Genomic DNA, 17,469 nt, shown 5'->3' with positions numbered 1-17,469 from the left:
GAAAAAAATATTTTAAACTCGGCCATTGTAATGCCATTTCCGTGACCCTTCGGAAAAAAGATGCCCCTGCGTTATAACTTGGACGAAGCAAACAAAAAAACTAAAAATTTAATTTTTGACAAACATTTTTACAAAAAAAAATAATTGAAAAAAAACCTTTCGTCCAAGTCTTTAAGAATTTTATCTCAAGGACCTATGTAAAGTTCCATGAAGACCTGTTGAGTAGTTCTCGAGAAATCTTGCCAATCGACTTCAAAAACACAGTTTCGAGAAAAAACGCGTTTAAAGAAAGCGTACTTAGCCTAGCTAGCCTCGAGCCCACAAGTTCTCAAGGCTGTATCTCCGAAACTCGGATTACTCGGATCAACTTGAAAATTAAGGACAATATTTTATAGATGTTGTAGAATTTAATAAAAGCGTTTGATTTTTTGAAACCGTACAACCGTGAAACGCCTTAAGGGTCATAATCAATTCAAAAACCTTTCTTTTGTGCGGATTTTTAGAGTGTTTTGACTGCGTTTACTATTCTTAGGGGTGTCCCTAAATTAACGCAAGATTGGAATTAAATAAAGGAAATAATAAGGAATTGAATATTGGAAACAAATACAGCAAGATTGCTGTCATTTACAGCTTCCGTAAGGAATAGGAAATTAAAACTTAATCTCCCATTGATAACGAGAAATTGTAAGGAATTATGAATCAGTATTTCAGACCCCAGGAACTATTTATAAAAAAATGTTAGATTAATGTCTATTCACCCTACAATCAATAATTGAAAATTCGGATAGATGAAGGTGAAAATTTTTCATGTTTCAGATTTCAAAATAAATATTATTTTTACGTTTTGGTAAATTTTTTCCACTTCAACTCGACAGTTAAAAAAAATACCGCTACTTTGAAGATCGCAATGCTTCTATCTGTAATAACCCAGCTTTATCTTCTCTATTTATTTATTGCGTTTACAAGATTTTCTACTTTTGGACAAAATCGGCTGATGATGATGTAAAATTGCAGTAATTTCACATTTCGCTTTGTAAAATATTTTTCATATGCGCTTTCTTAAGCCACAGTCTTTTATAAGGTATTCCAAATACCACCCACCAATAGGAGCACTATTAATATATTTATGTTTTATTTCACCATTTCGTAAACTTAAATGTTTACTTTGTGATTTATAACATTATTAGCAATCACTTGAATTTTGTTGATTTTGGTTGGTATGTGTACATTTTGGCCAAGTTAGCAGCACAATCAGTTTCATTCATAATTTCTAGAGAAATACAATAATAATAAAGAATTGATAAAAAAATAAGATTATGACTAATTAAGTAAAAATGTAGCGGTACTCATATACTTTATTCCGCAATGCTACTCAACTTGACATTGATACCAGTTTGCTTGGGTTCTTATCTGTTAGCGTTTAACGGCTTGGAAGCAGGTGGCAACATGTTATGATGAAATTATTATACGAGGTGTTGTAAATCATTGCCAAATGTCAATAACTGTAACATACCATACCACCTTATAGTAACGGGTGATCCAAGTAGAGGCACTCTTTTCAATAGTATTTGTTTTAGACAGATCACAGATGAGTCATTTCAAGCTGTCCTGTTATTTTTGTTCCGTATTGTTAGTATTTCGTCATTGAAAAAAAGAACGATTACAAATTGTTCAACTTTATTACGAAAATTCCGATTCTGTAAAGACCCTCAACTTAATCGGCCTACAGAGCGTACTGTTCGCAACACCATCACCCTTCTTGAGACCCAGCATTCATTACTGGATAATATTCGACCGAATAGATCAGGTTTTCAAAAATGATGCCGATGAGAACGTAACCGTCAATGGCGACCGTTATCGTGGCATTATAACCGATTATTTGATGCCTGATATTGAAGCTTGTGATCTCGGCGACATTTGGTTTCAACAAGACGATGCCACTTCCCATACATCGGTGGACGAATAATTTCACTTTTTGGACCGGTCGATTGGCCACAGGATCGTGTTATCAAAATCGTTAGACTTTTTCCTGTAGGAATATGTTTTTCTGTGTGTGAATCGCCAGTTACCAGTCGAAATACACGAACAAGTCATCGAAAATTGGATTCAAAGGATGGACTATCTGAGACGTTTCGAATGATAATAAACATCCCCCCTTAAATTTGAAGTTTTTGTGTTTTTTCTTTAAAAAAATAAGGAACCTCGGAATGGATCACCCTTTAATTTTTGGTTGCATGAGTAAAAAATTTTTGGTTACGCCCGCACTTAGCCTTTCCTTACCTGATCTTATTTGCTGTGGAAAATTTTTGACAGGTATATAAGTATGTATATATGTATATGGTTTGAAGAAATAATACATATAGTATATGTGTATGTAACCATGAAATGTAAAAGAAAAGTTATGCATTCGTCACTTTACTAAATATGGGTGTTGGCCTATACTGCGACATTAACAAACTCGATCAATTTGTGTATGTATGTACAAGCGTTTGCAAAATGCAAGGGACGACCTCGACCGAGTGCTTTAACTTCGCAATCACTAGAAGGTATTTGCTTGCGCGGCTTTGCACTTCGCCGACTTCAATTGAACACGCCTGAAAATGCAACGAACGCTTGAGCGTTTATGTGTGTGCGTGCGCATGTTGTTTTTGCATTTATGAACACACAACAATAAATTAAACTTTTTACACACACATACAAACTTTTGTACATGTTTATTTGCACATTTACATGTACGTATGTGTACGTATATATGTAAATGTGATATGCTCATATGTATTTATGTGTATTTGTGCCTCATAGGATATTTTTTTCACTGTGTGTGTGTTCACAATAAGCGAAGTCAATGCTGATTAACCAACTCAATTGGTAATCTAAAGGCGGCTGTCAGAAATATTTAGTACAGCGTTAAACATACTCTGGGCCCACGAACGCAATGCTTTCGAAGGTCGATGCCTAACTACGACTAAACTCTATGTCAATAGTCTTATCTATTTATAGCAAGACACTAAATAATTATTAATTGCGTATTTATTGCACGTACTACACTATTGTTTACTTACATATGTATGTACATATGTATATATGTATATATATGTATATATAACTAAGCAATTTAACGCATGAATCATAATCGAGCGCGCAGCTTGAGTATAAATAGCTGAACGCATACTTATCATTAAGCTAATAGAAGGCTTACAAAAGAACTATTCGGTACTTCCAACGGCGCTGCCAGAAGACTCCCTCCCGCCATCAAGCATACATACATATGCACGTAAGTATGTAACATACATTCACGTAGAGTTCGCAGCCACAAGCATATGTTATGAATATTTCGAATAAACTAAATTTTTTATTGATAAAAAATACAAACAAGTTAACTTCGGCTGAACCGAAGCTATAATACCATTCACAGGTGCATTATTTCTAGTTCAAAATGGAATAAATATGTAGGTATACTCATTTTATTAGGTTAGTTAATCGTAGCTATAGCGATTCGACATCGGCAGTTTCGAAAAATGAGCAGCTTCTCGGGGAGAAAAGAATGCTTAGAAAATTTCAGATCAATGCCTCACAAACCGAAGGATCTTATTATTCCACTTATGCGGTTAAAGCCGACTTTACAACAGCACACCAGTCGTCCTTCCTTTTGGCTGTTTGGCGCCAATTGGAGATTCCAAGTGTACCCAGGTCGGCCACATGGTCTTTCCAACGGAGTGGAGGTCTTCCTCTTCCTCTGCTTCCCCCGGGGGGTACTGCGTCGAATACTCTTAGAGCTGGAGTGCTTTCATGCTGTCTCTTAATTCGCTGAACTATGTCAATGCCGTCGTATAACTAGTACAGCTCATGGTTCCATCGACTGCAGTATTCTCCGTTCATAAATCTTTCGCGGAACCTTCACGGTTCGTCGACTCATCAGCAGTAGTGACTTGTAGAATTTGGTCTTTGCTCGTCGTTGGATTTCGAGACTGATGTTGTTGTTGGTGTTAATGCTGGTTGCAATATAGACGAAATCAACAGTAACGTAGGAGTCAAATCGCGAGTACGACGACTGTTTGTTTGATGACAGGAGATATTTCGTCTTGCTCTCGTTCACTACCAGACCCCTTTTGTTTCACTTTTTTGTTCAACCTGGAGACAGCAGAACTAACGGCGCGGTTGTCGTGGTCGTGGCTTCCCGCTCCTGACGGAGTTTATGTTATTGCTTAACGCCAATATTGCTATTTAAATAGCTCGGCCGGCAATCCATCGTCCACCGCCGCTTTGTTGTTCTTCAGAGGGGTTATCGCTATTCGGACTTCTTCATGGTCGGGCAATGGAACGTCTGCTCCATCGTCATCGATTGGGGAATCGGGTTGACCATCTCCTGGTGTTATGCTTTCACTGCCATTCAGTAGGCTGGGGAAGTGTTCCCTCCATAACTTCAGTATATACAGACTAAATCAACTCAGTTCGTTACACTGATTATTTTTACGTTTCCCTCTGAATATTACAAACTTCGTGGAAAACTTAATGTTAGCCTGTTCAGGGTATAAAATACTCAAAGATCGCTTAAAAATAGCCGCCCACTAAGTGTGCATTATCAGAAAGTGCAAAAATTTTCCCGCCAGGGAGTCGTATGGTCTTCCATGGTCCCAACTGCGTTCGGCCACATTTCTTTCATTCACTTGTATGTATGTATGCGTGTAGATATCTGTCGTTGTCTTCTTATTACATTCCTTTATTGCAATTGTCAGCGCGCTTGTTCGCTTGCAACTCCTTTGCTTTCTTCGCAGCGATTTCTTTTGTATTTTGCAATTCGGTCGTTGTTTTTGTTTTGGCACTACTAGCATTTGCTTTTTGTTTTCTATTTCTACGATTCTTATTAAAATATTATTGTGGCAATTGGCATTGCTTGTTTACATTTGCGCCCCCTTACGGCTGCCACATCAATTTGTTGCCGCCGCCAAGCAAGCAACTCCATCGTCGGCGAATTTATTTATAAATTAAAGCGTAGCGTTTTGTGTGAAACGCATAGTAATGTCAGGTTTAAGTTGTTTATGTTTATCATTGCATTTGCTTGCATATTTATACCCTGAACAGAGAAATATTAAGTTTGCCACGAATTGGGAAGCCTTGGAGACTTAAAAAATAGATACTCTAAGTGTTTAGCTTGACGAGCAGAGTTGATTTAGACATGTCAGTCTGTATATACATGAATTAGTTCTTAAGTTTTTGGGATATTGATCTGAAATTTTGCATATGTCTTTTTCTCCCAAAGAAGCTTTCATTCATCGGAATCGGCAATATCGTGATGAAACTCAAGTATTTGGATAAAAAAGCTTCTTTATTAGTGATCTATCTTTACAAAATTTGGCACAGTTTATTGCCACAGGTAGCGCTATAATCTCCAAACATATTGTTCAGATCGAACTACTATAGCATATAGCTACCATACAAACTGAACGATCGAAGTCAAGTCCTTGTATGGAAAACTTTTTTATTTGATGGTAAATATTCTCGTAATTTGGCACAGTTTATTGACTAAGGTAATGCTATATTCTCCGAAGATACTGCTCAGATCGGACCACTATAGCTTATAGCTGCCATACATACTGAACGATCTAAGTCAGGTCTTTGTATGGAAAACGTTTTTATTTGATGAGATATCTCTACGATATTTTGCACAGCTTATTGCCTAAGATAATGCTACAATCTTTGAACATATTGTTCAGATCGAAACACTATAGTATGTACATAGCTGCCATACAAAATGATCGGCCACAATCAAGTTCTTGTATGAGAAACTTTTTTATTTGTGAACGGTATTATAGCTTCGGTGCACCCGAAGTTAACGATTTTTCTTGTTTTATTTTTTATTGTAAATTATTATTTTTAATGCAACATTTACGCTGCGCTATCACATAAGTAACGATATTCATACCTACATTCATACTTATATGCAAACATACTGCATACTTTCCTACATATACACACTTATATATACGCACAATTATCCGCTTGCATTGCGTGCATTTCTCTTTTATTTCTTTTCTCTCGCGCTCTTTGTTTTGTTTAATAAATAATATGCCAAAACTTTGCCTATTAACTTTTGTGCACTTCACATTGCTCTTCCTCTTCTTCTACTACTCATTTAGATTTTGTTTATGAATGAATTGGTTGTTTCTTCGGCGGCAGCAAGCGAAAAACACACACACAAGCACATACATGCATATTTGCAGCTTTTAATACTTGCACTTGTTTGTTGTTGTTGCTAATGTGGTTGTTGTTATTGTTGTTTCAACGCTTGATTTGTTTAGTCTTTGGCATTATCAGCGCATTGAAAGTGAAACGCACTGACCTATAATAACAATACTATGTAATCGCATGCAGCTCGCTCCTCATGCCAGCTACATACATACATACATATGTAAAAGCTTCCATACTGCATTGTGCTCGATTTGTTGTTGTTGCGCTTATTAGCGATTAAACAACTACTATTTTGTTTCTGTTCTAAATGCGGAAAATCGGAAAATAACACAAACTGCACTATTTGTTGCATGCAACGCTTCGCGTGCCCCCTTTTTTGGTCAATTGTTTAAGGCCAACAAGGCATTGAACTAAACATTTTCAATTCTTTTTTCGTAGCACCGTTAAATAAAAGCATGCTGAACTGGGAATAAAATTCACCGAAGTTGTTCAAAAACCCTAGTGATTCCGGTTACTTTCTGTTAAGCTTTTGGGAAGTAGAGCATAAAAAAATCCAGGTTTTGTTTATGTTCTTAGATGTCTTGCAATAGGCAAGTGAAAGCCTTAACCGATCTTTCAATACCATTTTTGTAAGTTCCAACTTATATGAATTCGAACGCGGTTATATTTAAATGGCCGAAATGTATCCAGTAGTTTTTAAGAGAAGTTTTATGATGGAGGTGCTTTTTGTGACGATTCATTTAAAATCGCTAATGTATTTTATACAGTTCTCTTCTACATTTAAAATATATTTCTTAGCTCCTTTTAACTCTTTAATCCTTTTTATTCGAAAAAATTAGGAAAGTTTAGGACCAAACCATTTGTATGAAGGTAGGAGCATTTGATCTGCTTAGAGTGGATTCCTCGCTAATCCTTATAAAAATATATTTTTGTAAACTTTGGAGGATATGTGTGGATATCAAAACAATGCGTTGATTAGCGCTCCAAATAATAATTTCAGAAAACATGTTCCAATTGGTCAGACAAAAGGCACATCTTTTCCCCCTTTGGTTGTGTTCGAGACCGAGCCGCTAAAACCTCTGCCGTGCTATGGGTTCGGCACCCAGCCGCAGTGCGACTACTAACTGAATTGAATTTTCAATTCCACCTACCTTTAAGTTTAAACCACAGCCACCACGAATCTTTCCAAAGGGTCAAGCCCAAGTGGATAAATTTTTTCTGGTAATAGCTGGTGGTGTCAGAGGAAGGGGAGGCTTTGACTGTGACTTGAAAGACCAAAATTGCCAATACTTTTATGGGGTCAATTAAGAGTAAGTTCAGTTTAGAAAAATTTAATCGGATATATTCATTCAAAAAGGACGTGGCAGACATTGGAACTCTGATATAGTGAAGTGACCTTAAAAAGTACATAGCTTTACATACGTACATACATACTTATTTCATAATAAAACTGTTATACACTATAACAACATGTTGCAAAAGTATAATTATTGATATTATGATAAACTCCTTTAAGGATTGATAACAATTGATATTTACCTAAGGTTAGAATCATTATAGGTAGCACGCGGGGAATTATCGAACACAATTCGTAGGCTCAGGTCGAGAGCACCCTTTATTACTGTCATTTTTTTCGCAAATACTGCTTGCTATTGACCTCATTATGTTTTTGGTCTTATGTTATGGTTTCAATAGCAGTGATATTTACTCGCACAAGTTCTGCGAAGTCGACAAATTTTGCTTCAAGTGTAATCGTATGAGCGCGGCGGACTTGGTTGGTACATAAGTAGTTATTTATCTACTAATTGCGAATATTTTTCGTTCGATGCCGATTTTGTTTGTACTAAATATTTGGTAAAGAGCAGTCTAGTTTTGAAAATTTACATCCTTGAAGCCTAAATTGATTAAAAGCGAGATATGTTTCAGTAAAGAAATGGCCTGCAAATACATATGTACATATGTTCAAAAGATTTTACTCGCATACTGCCTCCTAGAGGACCAGCAATAGTACTTTCTTTCCACATTATATTGTTGGAGATAGTTTTCAGTTCTTTTAAGAAATGTTCAGTCTTTTTTAGAATGATAATCCAAAGTGTTGGAATTTCAAATAGCATTATTATGATAGATTCACTGAATTCAAGCAATTTGAAATCAATTAAGACTTCTCTCGGGAGCAGTAAATCTTAATCACGAATAAGTTTGTCGTAATTTGTTTACAGCGAAACCATAGTCCTAGACTATAATGCGCTGTTTATCGGTAATGTTATTAAGGTCTAAGTTTAGTGCTATATGATTGTATTGATAATTACATTAAGTAATTATTCTCAGCGTAATAATACGCATTAATTATTTCTAAGAAGCAACTTCGACTTTCTAATATTACATTAGATTTGTAATTATAAACTAATATTAAGTAAGATTAATGGAATTTCATCTTAAAACTACCAATCTACATATATAATTCCCTCAGATTTTTATTCTCTGAACAGTGCATATTAAGTTTGCGACGGGGTTTGTAACAAGCAGAAGGGAAAGTAAGGGTTTCACCTTTGTAAAAGTATATATTCTTCATCCTCTTTATTAGCGTAGACACCGTTTATGCGGTTATGGAGTTTACAACTGCTCGCCAGTCGTTCTGCTATTTCGCTGTTTGGCGTGATGCTTGGACGATAGAGTCATGTGTAGAGGTTCATGCAAGTGAGGAAAGTTCTTTGGGCGTCATTCACTTGGGAGTGGACAGAAATAATTATTTTACATATGGCTCAAGCAGCTCACGACTTCCCGTCTTAGACCTAGTATCCTCTGGGTAGTCAAAAAGCATCCGTTTGAAGGCGGGACAACCGAAACATCGGTTTTGTGCTGGGTTTGGGAAACGACATGTAAAAAACGCACCCAACCCAAAGTAGAAAACAGCCTCGGATGAGACACCCCCTTTTATAAAGTATATACGAGTTTACAATTTGTAAGCGTGATGAGCTCAGGCGACTTAGCCTTGTCGGGCTGTCCGTCCGCTCGATTGTCCTTTTGTATATACGCAAATTATGTAACTGAGATATTAATTTAAAAATTTGCACATTTGTTGGAATCACTACATAAACTGACCAATCAAATTCGGGTCCTTGTAACCACATTTTTTTATCTGACAAGATATCTTCATTTTTCAGGAATCGTTATTCAAAGCAACGCTATGATCTCTGAACTTCATGAATATTAGTTGTAGCTAATAACTGTCATACAAACCGCCCAATCAAAATCAAGTCTTTGTATGGAAACCTTTTTATTCAATGAGGCAAGGCTTTTTACTTCACAAGACAATATTCTAATCTCCAAAAAAATTGTTTAGATGGGACCGCTACAGCATATAGCTGCGATTAAAATCAAGATACAGATCTTTTTATGTTCTTTTCTGCTGTGAAGTGTGTTACAGGTATTTTTTCTTGTTTGAAGCCCTTCTCTCTGTTATCCTACAATAATCAATTGCTTGAGTGTTGGCTTCGATTTTTGATCGTGAACTCAGTCGTGGACTTGATCGAATAACTCGGTTTCTTATTTAATTCGGAGTGTAGGGAAAAAAGCAAAATAAAATCACTACAAGTTCAGCATATCCAACCGTAGACGTCAGCAGCTGAGGCGCATTTAGCCGTCACCGCAATACAATTAAATGGTGTAATGAACTGCCAGCCGGTATTAATTATCTACACCAGACCGCACACGTGCACCGTAGGGAAAATTATAATTTGCAAGCGAAAAAATGTTTAAAAATAACTACAAATAAGTGGGGGTTTCGGTTGATATGCCAATATTTACAGATTAATATGTATGTGCGTTTAACTGCTGAATTCAAATTCCGCGAAAATGTTTAAAGCAGAAGCTGTGCAAAATAAAAGTAAACAATTTTGTAAGGAATGCCACCAAAAGGGAATAAATTGAATTAAAATGCGCGCAAAAAATGCGAGAAAAAAGAAAACTTGCCAAGCCGCTGATGGCAGCAGCTGAGCGTGCGACAAGCGGCGCATAAAAAAGCACGACAACAAATCAGTGACGATCCTTGGGATTCCTACAGATTAAAATCTTTAGCCGCACTTTGGGCGTTAACGCAGTTAAACGAAATAAAAAACAGAAATCCGCATGAATTAAAACAATGAAAAAGGGCGCTAAAAGCATTTAGCGCGAAATGAGATTTGTTAAGCGATTGCGGATATCGCAGGTGTGGCAACGTAGGGGCGTAAACGGCGTGGTTGCTGAGTGTGAAAACTGGTTTCCTTGCACACCAATTTTTTATGCATGCAAATAAATATATGTACATACATATGTATTTGCCGGCAAATGTGTGAAATTGCATGTATTTGCTCACACCATAATTTGTGCATGGCAGCTGCATCCTAAAACTATTAAATTGCAAAAAGAAAATCGAAAAATTGAAAATCAGTTGCACTTTTTGCACACACTGTTATGGCCAGCAGACAATTGATGTCGCGAGTTTATTTATTTTGATTGCGGCATGCGCAAATGTGTCAAATATTTCAAAAGGAAAAATAGTAAAAATTAATAAAAGAAAAAAATTCAATAAAACTGTTAAAAAAATCAGTTTTGTTGTTGCAGAAATTTCACTAGTTCGTCGTGAAAAAAAAAAATTATAAAAAAAGAAATAAAATATTAAAAAAATAAAACGTTTTCAATGGGTTTTTTCAAGTCTGCACTTTTTGTGGTGACAGCTGTTTTGAGCACTAGCGGAAAATATTTAACTACGTTTATAAAAAAACAACAATTCTTACAAAGTAATTGTCAGCGTAGTGCAGAAACAGCTGTTGGCGAAGCTTATGCAATATTCAGCAGCTACTAGTTTTATACAAATAAAAGGCATTCAATTTGGTAAATATTTATGACCTTATAATTGTCTACGCAAGTTGGATTACGTAACGGTAATCGGCCCTCACGCTATTCAAACTCTTGAAATATGTATGTAGATACTATACATAAAGGGTTATACATTTTTGCATGAGCTTGAACTAATTGTTGTGAAGTGTTGTCAATTTGATTGAGATATCTCCAAAACAAGCCTTATGAACGCATCTACCACCTCTTCAGGTGTCGAAAAACGTTGATCTCTTAGCTTATTTTTAACGAACGGTAATATAAAGAACTCATACGGTGCCAAGTCAGAACTACATATACGATGGATGACTCATCAAATTGATGTTTTGAGTGCTCAAAAAACCGGTTGTTTTAGACGATGTGTGAGGGCTCGCATTGTCGTGGGGAAGAGGATCCGTCTTATTAGTTTTCTTGATTTCTTGAAAGACAACTGGCAAACTAATGGCGACAAGTATGATTCTGACATCGTGGCGAGGGCAGCTCTTATAGGTGCGCTTCAACCGCTTATAGTCATAGAATTTATCTTTGGTACCATCGACATTCCCTTCCGTCGGGGCGTGAGCTCAAATCAGCGATATGTTGAAGAACTTGTTTTTGATGCAGATTGTGGCTAGACGTGCACTCTTTCCCACCACGAATTCCACACCGAATTCGGGCCCCTTTATAGTAAATGCCACAAGGACCTACTCGTCTCAGTCCTTGTCAACCAGCTGGGCAGCGACACCTTTCAAATTAAGGGACCGGATGTATATCCTTAAATCTTAATCCTTAATGCGTTTGCTATTGTCGTCATCAAAAAGGTGGTCTCTTATTTGAGGCCATTTTCTTCTTTTTATTGGCAGTCTTTTTAAGTGGCAGGTCAAAAACCCAGCGCACAACCCTGGGGAGCGATATTTCGGCTTCTCACTTTACCTCGCCTTCAAACGGATGTTTTTTGCCTACACAGAGGATACTTGTTCTAACATTTAAGGTAATAAATAATAGAATAATAACTACATATATGCATATATTTTAAGCCACTCAGGTTAATCTTTTTCATAGAGAAGGTATTAGTGGTAAAATTGACTTTACTAAAAAATTTGTGTAATCGCTAGGCACAGTTTAAAAAAGAAGGAAAAATAAGCGTACAAGGTAAATACTTCAACCGAAGAGTCAACATTTTTTTTTTAATATTTGAAGAGGTAGAATTTGCTAACTCAAAAATCAATTTGATTTGTAAATTACAAATGTATTTACCAAAACGATTTTTTATCCACTCCCCCTTTATTACTGATATATGTATGTATGTATTATTTTCTATTCGAAACTCAACTGAAATGTATATATTTTCAAAATCCATTCTTCCATTGTGACTTTTAACTTTTACGATTTGTTGAGATCTGTTTCAAAAACCTTAGTCTGATATGAAGCTTTTCGAGATTACTTTTTGTCTATAGATTTCCTCAATCTAATGTCAGAGCTTTATTTATAGTTAAATCTCTTCATAGAGCCATATAATTATTGAAACATTGACTAGGTTATTAAAATCAAAGTGCTGAAAGATGCAGCTCTTCGAAGAATTTGAAAGAAAACTAAAGTAATAACAAATAAAGTGACTGGTCAGACGATCATGTTGTTGTTGTAGCGAATCCAGAAAATCGTATAATAATATTATCGAGAAGAGAGGATATAATTAGTGATCAAACTTGATATCACAAAACAATCTAAGGAAAGAATAAATATAAAGTAGCAGATTGAGCTTGAATAAAGCTTTTGTAAGCGTAAGCCTTTGATATGTGTGAAAGCTATCAAGGCAAGAAATCTATAAATTTCTCCTCATTAAAATCCTGTATTCAGAGCACTAAAAACACCTAATCAGCCACCACCAAAGCCATTAATATACAGAATATTAATAATAATTACGTTATTCAAGGCACCTAGCCTTTATAGACGAGTACCATACTACTTTATTAATATTTTCTCATGCGTCATAAAAACAATTCCTCGAAAATATATAATTCAGTTGTCATTCTAACTATTTAAAGATCTATGATTCTATGGCCTACATTGATAACCCACTTGTAGCTGGTGAGCAATCATCGCCTATTTTACTTTCTTCTCATCACTAAGCAATGCTTGACAAATTGAAGGTCGGCGACATGTGAAAGGCGCAAGCGTCACAAGATTAGTATTTACTATCAAAAATTCTCGGCGAAACGTCCGGCTATAACCGCAACTCTAGTATGCTAAAAAAGTTAATTATAATGAAGATTCCTAAAATTAGATTTTTTAGTAATTTGATTACTCGTGAATTAATGACAGATGCATAAAGCAGATTTCGTATTTCTTAAGCTGTGAATAACGCGGTTAAATAAGTACACATTCATTAAATTTTTTTTAATTCATATCAAAAAGCGGTACTCGTTTCTAGAGTAAAGTCAAGTTCATGACAAAATTTAGATGAAGTAATATACATACGTTCTTTAAACTTTGGGTGAATTTCTGACTTCAATTTTATTACATAAAAGAAAAAAGTCAAAACTTAAACACTTCACTGGCTAATCAACATACATATGTATATCACAAAAAATTCTAGGAAAACCAGCCAAAAAGCTCTTTCAGAAATTTTATTATAATTTCCCGAACTCATAGAAAGTTTATTAGCTCAAAACATATAACCGTTATAGTACATCTTAAACAATATTATATCTTAAACTCTAAGAAAATATTTAGAGCTCGCCTAACACTTATCACAAATGTTCCCGAATTTTTTCGGAAAATTAGCTATAATTTCCACGAACTCATGAAAAGTAGTTATTAGTAGATTTTGAAAAGTATTTTTGCTTTCTTCAAGATATATAACCGTTATAGTACACCTAAATTCTCTCGAACTCTAAAAAAAATATTTATGATATCTCCCAGGGCACGTCCACCACTTGTCACTAATTTAATCTTCCAACAGTAAACAATTTCCCCGAACTCAGAAAATATTTATGAGACTATTTTTAACGGTATTTTCTTATTTTTGCTTTTCACAAAATATATAACCGTTATAATGCAACGCGTTTCGACTGAATCACAAAAAGTATTATTCTAAATTGTTCAGTATTATTTTAAATTGTTCCAGTTTTTGTTGTTGCTGTTAAATTTCAGTGTGTTGTTATTGTTGTTGTTTTATTCAAGTGCGCATAATTCCAGTATATTGGTAGCTTTTATTGATTTGAGTTAAATATTTGCATGTGTTTTGTCATTTGAACGTCAAAACGACTAACTAATACACGTGCAAAGTGATTTGAATAAAGGCACATACACACATATACATACATACATATGTATGTATCTTTAGCCTGTTTAATTTCAGTTAGCTTGTGTCGATTTGAATGTCAACGTCAATTATTATAATTTTTTAAAAATATTTTGCCATATTGCCGCTGCAAAAATGCTCAAAAGGCACGTACAACACTGGTTATATACCGGACAGCCGTGTAAGTAATAGTTACAAATATTTTATTAATTTTGTTTGACGCAATTCGCAAAAATACACTGCATATTTTTAGTAAAACGTATTTTTTATTGTAATTTTTTCATATTTAAATATTTTTTTTTTAATTTTAAAATTTTTTTAATTTTTATATACTAATTTTTTGTTTTTATTTTGTTATTATATATAGTATACTTCATAAATATTTTCTTTTAATTTTACATATTTTTCAAATATTTTTATTTTTTTATTTTTTAACTTTACACTTTAAACACACAGTTTTTTTTCGCTTTTACAGCGCGAAGTTCACACAGAAAATTCACTATTTCAACCGTATTTCTCTTAAAATTATCATTTTATGTCAATAAGCTCGCGCGCCGACCTTTTTACACACATATCGCTAAATACTGTATATATTACCTCGTTTCTATCGTACACTTTCCTCATTAGAGTTTCGTATATAGTTGGAAAACGCTGTTGCTCATTTTATCTAACACACCTTTTACACACATATACACTGCTCTACGTTTTGTTAGCACTTGTTGTTTACTAACTTTTTTTCACATGCAACTAAGTATTTACCTCGTTTCTATCGTACACTTTCCTCATTAGAGTTTCGTATATAACTGTTGCCACTATTTATTCAATTTTTAATAAAATTTAGAAGATAAATTTTACACTTGGAATTTTCTTAGTTCAACTTAGTTCAAGGCAGTTTAGTTTTAAACTGTTTTACGAATTCTCTACGCTGTTCAAATATTGCTCTTGAATCAATTGTTTTACTTCGATTTTTTACTCGCATGTACATTGATACGCTCGTAAAAAATCAAACATTTTCGCGAACATGGATCGGTACGCGAACGTTCCGGTTGAATGCTGCTACATTGATACGCTCACTCGCTGATCGGCGATCTTGGCTCTTGCTTGTTTGCTCAAGTGTGGCATCGCTCAGTGCGGCCACCTACTCAGTCACTTGTGTGTATAACAGTAAACTTGGTCTAGTGATAACGCGCTCTGCGCACGCTCCATTGGTTGGCGCTCGTTTCATCAGTGTAAGAGAGTAGTTACAAATACAGCAGTATTAGCGATGAGAATTGTATTCAACGCTGGCAGGTGAAAAACAGGTGAATTCAAAAGCAATTGAAAAGCGGAAAGTTACGGAATATTCTGAATTACGTGAGGTTTGTGTATTTGCTCTTCTTCGTTTAAGCTCCGAAGTTTTATTTTATATAGTGAATCACTAACTCTTCTCTATAATATTACTCCTAATGGTATTGCGTCGTGATTTCTGTGTTCAAATGTTGGTAACCCATTGAAACTCATTTATAAATCTTTCCAAAGAAAACTTCAAGTGCCGATTTATCAGGATTATATTCGTTAATGCCTCTACATCAGTTATAATTTTTTTTTATATAAAACAAATATATTTAGGGACATTAGAAGTTTTAATAAGGATCTTCTCCAATATAATTTTTCCAAAAGTACTTTGAGCAAAAAATAGTAAGACTTTCTTCATAATTTTAAAATTCTTATGTTCAAAATCTATGTCGTCGCTCCGAAGGTAATACTCCTTGGCCACAATACACTTGTGCCAATATTTTTTCCAATCCTCAAAACAGTTGTTAAAGTCAATTTCCGGAATAGCCTTCAATGCGCGTAGCGATTCACGTTTAAAGTCTTCAATTGACTCAAAACGGTCTCCCCGGAGCGGTCGTTTGAGTTTGCTGAATAGCCAGAAGTCACATGGACCTAAATCAGGCGAATACGATGGTTGCGGCACGATATTGGTTGAAAATTTGGCGAAAAACTTCCAAAAACCAAGATATGTCGGCCCACAGCTCCGCCCTCTTTTTACAAATAGCTTCGCGCAAATGACGCATAACGCTCAAATAGAATTCCTTGTTGACAGTTTGCCTAGCCAAAAGTAATTCGGGGAGTACCATACCTCCATAATCGAAGAAACCTTGATTTTTGACGTGCTTTTTTCGATTTCGGCGCACCTTTGCCTCGATATTCGGCCGCTGTTCGTCTGTTTCCGAGTCGTAAGCAAATTACTAGACTCAACAAGACTGACTCATTGCCAGAAATAATACGTTTCATGACATCCTGGTAGTCGGAAAGCATTGTTTCACAGACGTTAACGCCACGTTGTTTTTTGAAAAAAATTACTGATTTCGGAACCAATCGTGTTTTCACTTTTCTTAGGCCCAACTGATCGTTCAAAATGAGTTTCATTTATCCTTCGGATATTGTTGATCATCAGTTCATGTTGATGACCGTTCTGGACGTGGTTCATCGCCAAGGCGTTCTTGACCCTCTTTAATTAATTTGACTATAAGATATAGCTCTATATCTTCACACAATTTGTCATGGATTATTGCCAAAGCCAACAGTCCAATCTCCAAACCAATTGTTTACATCGGATCACTAATATTAGTTGTCAAAAAAGTATTTTCAATTGTTCATATAATTGGTTACAATAATGCGATTCAAGTCAAATATGCGCCGTTTTGTTCGATGACGCGTTCCCAACGAGATGCCAACTTCATAATGCCCCTCTCATAGAAGCTCGCTTCCCTATTGGCAAAAAACTCGGAGAGCCAATTTTCACAGGACTCTCTTGTGGCCAACTTCAGACTACCAATCGCCATTCAAAATGATGGAAGACAATTCGGCCTCTGTTGATCAAAGATGGCCTCTTCTGCATAAGTGCTGCCTTCAAGCGGTCTAGTTGTTGGCAGTACAGATCCGAATTGAGCGTTTGGCCATAGGGGAGCAGCTCATAGTGGATTATTCCCTGCCAATCCCACCAAACACACAGAAGAACCTTCCTGGCCGTCAATCCAGGCTTGGCCACCGTCTGGGCCGCTTCACCGCTTTTCGACCACGACCATTTGCGCCTTACGTTATCGTAAGTGATCCAATTTTCATCGCCAGTCACCATA

The 17,469-nt window shown here is 35.7% G+C and overlaps 1 protein-coding gene across 6 annotated transcripts in view; it reads right to left on the bottom strand.

Annotated features, from left to right (window-relative positions):
- The window catches only part of LOC126760535 (platelet-derived growth factor D), a 40,373-nt gene extending 25,217 nt beyond the window's left edge, over positions 1-15,156 (bottom strand). For 3 of the 6 annotated variants that reach the window (XM_050476236.1, XM_050476240.1, XM_050476241.1), the window contains exon 1: positions 14,945-14,998. The gene's annotated coding sequence lies outside the window, so the exon portion shown is untranslated. Of the gene's footprint in view, positions 1-14,906; positions 14,923-14,944; positions 14,999-15,078 lie in introns of those variants that run through there. The other 3 variants (XM_050476237.1, XM_050476238.1, XM_050476239.1) reach the window with 3 other exon arrangements.
- Positions 15,157-17,469: the final 2,313 nt, after the last annotated feature.

Source organism: Bactrocera neohumeralis, chromosome 5 (assembly GCF_024586455.1).
Source record: "Bactrocera neohumeralis isolate Rockhampton chromosome 5, APGP_CSIRO_Bneo_wtdbg2-racon-allhic-juicebox.fasta_v2, whole genome shotgun sequence".
Taxonomy (NCBI): domain Eukaryota; kingdom Metazoa; phylum Arthropoda; class Insecta; order Diptera; family Tephritidae; genus Bactrocera; species Bactrocera neohumeralis.
Note: the sequence above shows the minus strand (reverse complement) of the source record. Positions and strands in the feature narration are given on the sequence as shown.